The sequence below is a fragment of the Alosa sapidissima genome, chromosome 14, assembly GCF_018492685.1.
Source record: "Alosa sapidissima isolate fAloSap1 chromosome 14, fAloSap1.pri, whole genome shotgun sequence".
Classification (NCBI taxonomy): Eukaryota; Metazoa; Chordata; class Actinopteri; order Clupeiformes; family Clupeidae; genus Alosa; species Alosa sapidissima.
Window position 1 is genome coordinate 7,289,339 of NC_055970.1, and position 7,500 is coordinate 7,296,838.

A 7,500-nucleotide genomic window follows, 5' to 3' on the forward strand; every position below is an offset into this window, starting at 1 on the left:
AAACTCACACACACACACACACCCACACATATAAAAACAAACAAATTATAAGAAGATTTGTCACACGCACATATCTAGACTGTTCCAAGCTCCACATCGAGCGTCCATTTCAAATCTACAGTGTAAAGGCCAGAGAACTAGAGGTGGCTTATGAAAGCCTGGAAGGTGCCCCGATGGGCATATTAATCAAGCACTAAAAAAAAAAAACGGCTGCAAAATTAAATCGATTTTTAATCAAAATTGCAATTTGAACTAGAGCAATTAGCAAATCGCAAAAAAGGCTGCAAGTCATTGTGCAGCGCACAACTCTGTCCCATTGGTCAGTCTTGATTTGAATGGTGCTCATCTAGTTGTGGGAAGGTTTCAGAAGGATGAGCGGCCAGGAGCCCCGGCAGATGTCATATCACCACAATCCACCCCATAATTTCATCCAGATCCACATCTCGTCTGGCCAAGTCATCTTGGCAAAGGATGCTGCTGATATGCAAAACATAGCCACAGCCGGTGTCACGTTCAAACGGAAACTGAACGGTAAACTGCCACCAAGGACCTGTCCACGACATTCCACTGGAATGCGCAGGTATTCCACTGGAAAGGTGCATAACTAAACACTGCTGAACGCAGAAGTCTAATCTAAGACAAATAACGGAGTTCATACTCCCTTCAGTAAGCTGCACACACATAATGTTCTACAGAACACCTCTAGCCCTCGGCCTAACCGCAAAAACAAACACAGAATATCATGCACGCGCGCACACACACGCACATATGGCAATGACATCACAAAAAAAATTAAATAAATACAATTTCAGCTACTGTGGCCATGTAATTCATACACTTTTTTAAGACCTTATTTTCTGAGGCTTGTCCTCAGAGCCGGATTCCATTTACTCAGCGCATCGGCAGAGGAAGATGATCATAGTGCTAATTTGCTGGAAAAAGATTGATACTGGGGTGAAAAAAAAAAAACATTGATTCATGTATTGTGATTTGTTTTGGTGACGATCAGTTCTTTTCCTCAGAATCCTTTTTTTCTCCCATTATTTTTTACCAGAGATCCGCCTTAATATTTTCTGAGTATTATATATATTTTCTTGTTTTCAGAGTACCGCAGACAGCAACAGACTCATATCCTTTTCAAGCAAAACAGACCGTGAGCAGAAAATGGACCGTCTGGAGACATGATGTCCTTTCTTTTTAGAAAACAATAGTTTTTTTTATAAATGTCTCATAATATATTGTCTCATAAAAGTGTATTATTCATATTTTGTTTTTGTTATAGAATAGAATGAAAGAAAGAAAAGAAGAAATAAAACCGCAATACTCAATACTATCGAATCGCAAAAAAACTAAATTCGCAATATAAATCGAATCGGCACACAAGTATTGTGATTCGTTGATACCCAACAATCTTTCACAATGCAAGACACAACTTTAACCATTCAAGATACATCGATACTGTTGCCTAAAACTAAAAAAATATGACTGACCAGCCTCACTGATCCAAATATTCAAGATTTTTTGGTGTGAAGCTGCTTTATGAGAAATGATGGAGATTTGCAGAGCCAAGTTGTTAGGCAGTTGAGTTGGTAGGTGGGTAGAAAGCCCATGTGCCTGCTCACCTGCTGAAAATGGAAAATGGTTTTCAAGCCTCTTGTAAATTTTAATTTCTTTTGGACCTAATTAGTGCTTATCTGTCAACTCCCACATGAAAAGTGTAATGCCCTTATCAATCCTTCAAGTTGTCAAATAGCCTAAGTTATAGTGCCAGAAAAGCGTGTCAGTAAAAACAAATTACATTTCCTCACATCTGTTGGATAACAGTAACACTATTTGGGACTTGAAGAAACCTATGAGAGCAATGTGACTAGTAGAAAATGTTATAGGAAACCTGTAAGTTTAACTAAAAACATTTTAGAAATTAAATATTTTCATAAAATTTCAGTTAGCGTACGTGCAGAATGTTACATGCATATTACAGTGTTCCATTTGAAGATGGGGGTGGGGGGCACTTCTATATAGGATTCGATCTCATTCCTATCAATATCACATCAGAATGAACTTGTTCACTTGTGAATCGGAATCTAATCAAATTATGGCATTTGTGCCAATACCCAGCCCTGACATTAGTTATGCATTTATGCTTGTCGATCAATTCATTTGGGAATAGGGATGACAAGTTTTGGGGCAAATCTTTTTTATTTTATTTGGGATTACAAACTAAAAGATCCAAGCAAGAAAAGAGCTGGTCGGTATGATTCATGACTGCCGTATGGAGAAATAGAAGAAGAGCCTAACAAAATTACAAATAGTGAACAGCAGTGTTAGTGTGTTCACATGACCTGACAGAGACAGCTGCATCCTGGCTATAAAAAAAACATTCTAGTAGAGCAGCAGAATTGTTGTTGAACAGGAAACTAAGGGAAATTAGCCTTAAGAGAGGGCCTTATGATGCAGTCAACTATACTGGTCAGCATATTACCATGCAACTTGTCTTTATACCCGTGCATATAAGCTACGTATAATGTAGCTTGGCTTATATCCTATTTAGATACGGAGTGAAATTTAATCAGGAAGAAATTAATTTCAGTCATTGATTTTCTCAATACTGAGATGTTTTCAAAAACTTAAGAGAAATCTCACACTAGGAAGGACTCAATCTCTTCATAACTCCTTCACTTAAGAGACCTAGCACACTTCCAAAACGGGCCTCTGTGTGGGCCTCCAAGCCGGGGATATTTATAGGCATTAGCTATAAAGATTTCCATCCAGGGCCACAGAGCTCACAGACTGCTACGCTAATTCTGCGCGCCACTGCAACGTGCTATTAATGAACGCGGTTTGATTATCACTAACAGAAGAGTAGCAGCACTGGGACATTCTGCAGCATTCCCCAAACGCCGCACCAATAACAAGAGGTAGGGAGTAAAAGAGAGCAAAAAAAAGAGAGAGAGAGAGTGAGAGTGAGAGTGAGAGAGAGAGAGAGAGAGAGAGAGAGATGAGGAGGTGCAGGAGGAAAAAAGGTCTCCCACGTAAGCTACTTCTCCCCGCTCTAGGAGTGTATTAGCTCCTGAACGCTGGGTGAGCAGCTAATTGCTAGCCTTTATTTCATTAAAAAAACAGTAGCAGCACTAGCGTTCGGCGGCCTTTTCCTCGCGGTCTCAGAGAGCGCTGGTGGGCCGAGTGAGCGTGCAGCATGGCTAACCCAGACAAATTGGCTGGCCATTTCCCCTCACTGGCCACCACTGCCACCATGCACACATAGGCGTGGGAGAGAGAGAGAGAGAGAGAGAGAAGGAGAGGAGGAGAGATAGAGAGAGAAAGGGACAGAGATAGGGAGTCGGAGAGATGGAAGGGGGGCAGTCTGCTGTGAACAAGGAGCCTCTCGGCCACCATGAGCTTCAGGATGTGACAAGAGGAGAGGAGAGGAGAGGAGAGAGGAGGGGTGAGAAGAGGAGATGAGAGTGAGAGAAGAGAAGAGAAGGGAGGAGAGAGTGAGAGGAGAGAAGAGAGGAGGGGTGAGAAGAGGAGAGTGAGCGAAGAGAAGAGAAGGGAGGAGAGAGTGAGAGGAGAGAGTGAGAGGAGAGAAGAGAAGGTGGGGAGTTGCCGGAAGCAGCCTTAAGGAGCACCAGGCTGCCCTGGTTCAGATATGTTTAGTGACGTTGTGTAAGAGCGTGTGGGTGGTGGAGGCTTAGGTTCAGGCTCACCCTCCAGGTCAGGACAGGTGTTAGCGCCATGACTGAACCAGGCTACATGAGTTAGCTGCACCACAGGAGGCTTGTAGGTGGAGTCTAAAGCCTTGAGTCTACACACTTGTAGAGAGCACACAGACAGCTGTGGACAGCACGGAAGTGTAGCTCTTATTATACTTTTTTTGTCTATTTGGAGTTCGTCCATTTGCTGTCCGTGCCCTTGTGGTATTGTGGCCGCGCGGTCACAAAAAAAAAAACTGGATGGTAAACAAATGTCCGCACGGAGCCGTGGTGGCTACACCCACTGAATTTACATCGCTCTGTCACCCCAGCGGACGATCGCGGACTCTTGGGACACTCAAAGCGTGGCCCTGGCCTGAGGGAGCATCATCTGGGAGAGAGTGAGAGACTCTCTGTCTGAGGGGCGCGGAGCCAGGTTTCCAGATGGCACTGCAGCACGCATGGCAGCGTCGCTGGAGGAGCAACGGAAACGGAGAAGGAGGGAGAGAAATGGGAGATAAAGAGATGGATGGGTTGGAAATGCTTGGAGCCAGCCAGCCGTGCAGTGAGGTAGAGACGACATGTAGGCTTACCACGGATGGAAAGAGATGAGCAGCCTGTAGAACCAGTCTTTCACTCTCACTCGTGCCCACACACACACAAAAACACACACAGACAGACACGCACACGCACGCATGCACGCACACACACACAAACTCACACAGACAGACACACGCACACACGCACGCACGCACAAACACACACAAATAATTTATCTTAACCAGCCATCTGATAAATGGCTAGCCTGGGGCCCTCATCACACCCTACCTAAGGAACAACACATCATTACCCTGAAGCATGGAAACACCAGGAACCGCCACAATGCACTTCTGGGTTCAAAAATTTACCTACCTGCTCCACTAGTCCAACCAATGACTCTTACTACTATGGATGCCATTCAACACGCTAGTCAGCACGTGCTAACACTTAAGCTTTAACAACAACCAAATGGTAGCAACAATAAAATAAATAAAATCAGCTTTAACCATGGCAATGAATTGAGGTGTCCATTTGAGAAATCTGTTTTTCTAGGTCCGAGCAAACATATGAGGGGAAATAAGGAAAAGGCTGTGTGAAAACATGACTAAGGCAAAAGAGAGAGAGAGAGAGAGAGAGAGAGAGAGAGAGAGAGAGAGAGAGAGAGAGAGAGAGAGAGAGAGAGAGAGACTAGAGAAAAGAGATAGACAAACAGAGCCAGACAGAGAGAGAGATAGAGTAACCCCAATTGAGTACAAGGCAAAAACATGGAGGAAGGGAGGGGGAGAACGAAAGGAAGAGAGAAAGAAAGGGAGAGAGAGAGAGAGAGAGAGAGAGAAAGAGAGAAAGAGAGAAAGAGAAAGAAAGAGAGAAAGAGAAAGAAAGAGAGGAAAGATAGGAAGAGAGACAGAGAAAGAGAGAGAGATAGGAAGAGAGAGAGATAGAGAGAGAGGGGGGAAGAAAACGAGAGGGGGAGAGAGAGATAGAAAGAGAGAGAGAAATAAAGAGGGAGAGAGAGAGAGGGATAGGAAGGAAGAGAGAGGGAGGTTGTCTGTGTTGGCTACTGTGCGGCTGAGGTCAGAGCTGAAGCCCACATCAGATCAGGGGGCGTCTGAGTGACGGTGGGGGTGGGGCACAGCAGGGAGCTTACTTCTAGACCTTTACCATTCGTTTATTATTTAGGTCAGAGATAGGAAGAGGGGAGAAGGAGAGAGAAAGTGGGAGACAGAGAGAGAGACAGAGAGAGAGAGAGAGAGAGAGAGAGAGAGAAAGAAAGAGAGAGATGCATCAGGCAGACAGCAGCATAAGAGCAAACTAGACAGAAACAGACACACACACACACAACACAAATAGAAACAGGAACACACACACTTGCAGACAGACACACACACAACAAAATGCAAAACTCATTGGAGCCCAGAGGGGTGCAGTTAGGTGAAGTCAGGGGAAAAAGAGAGAGGGAGATAATGAAAGAGAGAAAGCAAGAGAGACAGAGAGACAGAGGGAGAGAGAGAGAGAGAGAGAGAGCAGTTTTTTCTGCTCTAATTTTCACTTCCTCTCTGTCAAGAGACAAGAGACAGGTAGGATGGCTTTTCAGGGTACTGAGGCATCACAGATAGTGACGATTCATCTACCACTCTGTCTGTATCTCCATCCCCTGCCCCCACACCAACACACACACACACACACACACGCGTGCGCGCGAGCGCACGCAGAAAATCATGCAGGCAGGCGTGCACACACAGTTTGCACACACACGCACACACACACACACATCCCTGCGAGGCAATTCTGAATGGAAATTCAGTCTCACAACAGAATTGGAAAGAAGAGGATGAATTATCAACACCTCCATCACCAAATAGGTGGCAAATCTAGCTCATAACAAAAAAAAAACTATCTGCACTTACACACTCAGAGTTTCGTATCATGGTGGGTGGGGAGAGGGAAGCACTTTGAAGTAAAACCACAGTGTGGTGAAAGTGTGATGCCTGTTGCAACGATGAGCACAGAGGAAGAGCGTGCTCTCGTGCAGGACACTGATTCAGCTCAAGTGCAATAGGCAATGCAGAACATGCGTACGTAGTGTGTGTGTGCATGCAGATGTGGCATGGCCCTGTGCAGACTCAAATTGCTTCATATCGAGAACTGGGGTCTTACTTCCACACACACACACACACGACATGAATAGAAGTCAGACGCTCCCCTCTTCCAGGCGTCTGCCCCCACCTACTGAACTACTGACCACTGACCAGACAGAGTGGCTGACCCATAGGTGACCTCTACAGCTTTCACACCAGAGCAGACGTGTGGGGTGCAAAATCACATGCACGCACACGCGCGCGCGCACACACACACACACACACACACACACACACACACACACACAGGCGTATAAAAGAAACATGCACACACACACACACACACAGGCGTATAAAAGAAACATGCACATACACACACACACACACACACACACACACACACAGGCGTATAAAAGAAACATGCACACACACCCATCAACACACACAGCCACCAACACACACTCCCCCAGCTATCCTCACAATGGCCTTCCACACAGAGCCGTGTGTGAGATGCTAATGACAGGGTAAACAGAGGAGGCCTGGACCGCAGTCAGCTGCAGGGGAGACAGCGAGCAGCTCGGCTGCTCCACTAAACACATAAAGACGGGGAGGGGGGGGGGTTGGGGGGGGGCAGAGACTGGGACTGGGACTTCACTGCTCAATGCAACACTATCAGAGTCAGTCCGTCACTCGCACACACACAGGGCTCGGCCCAAGCCTCCCAGATCACCATAACATAATGGCGACACTGTGTGTGTGAGCGAGTGAGTGTGTGAAAGTGTGCGTGTGAGTGTGTGTGAGAGCGAGAGAGAAAGAGAGAGAGAAAGGGGGGAGAAATTGAAAATCATATGACTCCAAGTTCCAACCTGATTGAATTAGCAGGGCCTATGTGTGTTTCCATAGATTGCTCAAAAAACTACCCAGGCAAAGGCAAGCCTCCATTTTGCACTCGCATAAAAAAAGGGAAAGAGAAAGACAGGGAGTAAAACATTAACGCAGCCGGGCTGGGGAGAACGGAAAGTTCTCGGAGCAGCATTTACTTGATTCGTGGAGGGTTTTAATTATGGCTGGTGTTGCGAGGCAGAGGGTGAACTTTATCCCCACCGCACAGTGCAGCCGAGCCTGTCCTTCTCCCCTTGCTCCATGTCTGTCTGTGTGTGTGTCTGTGTGTGTGTCTGTGTGTGTGTCTG

The 7,500-nt window shown here is 45.8% G+C and overlaps 1 protein-coding gene across 17 annotated transcripts in view; it reads right to left on the reverse strand.

The window, feature by feature from the left end:
* The window catches only part of chd9 (chromodomain helicase DNA binding protein 9), a 100,641-nt gene that overhangs the window by 77,960 nt on the left and 15,181 nt on the right, over positions 1–7,500 (reverse strand). The window lies entirely within an intron of this gene.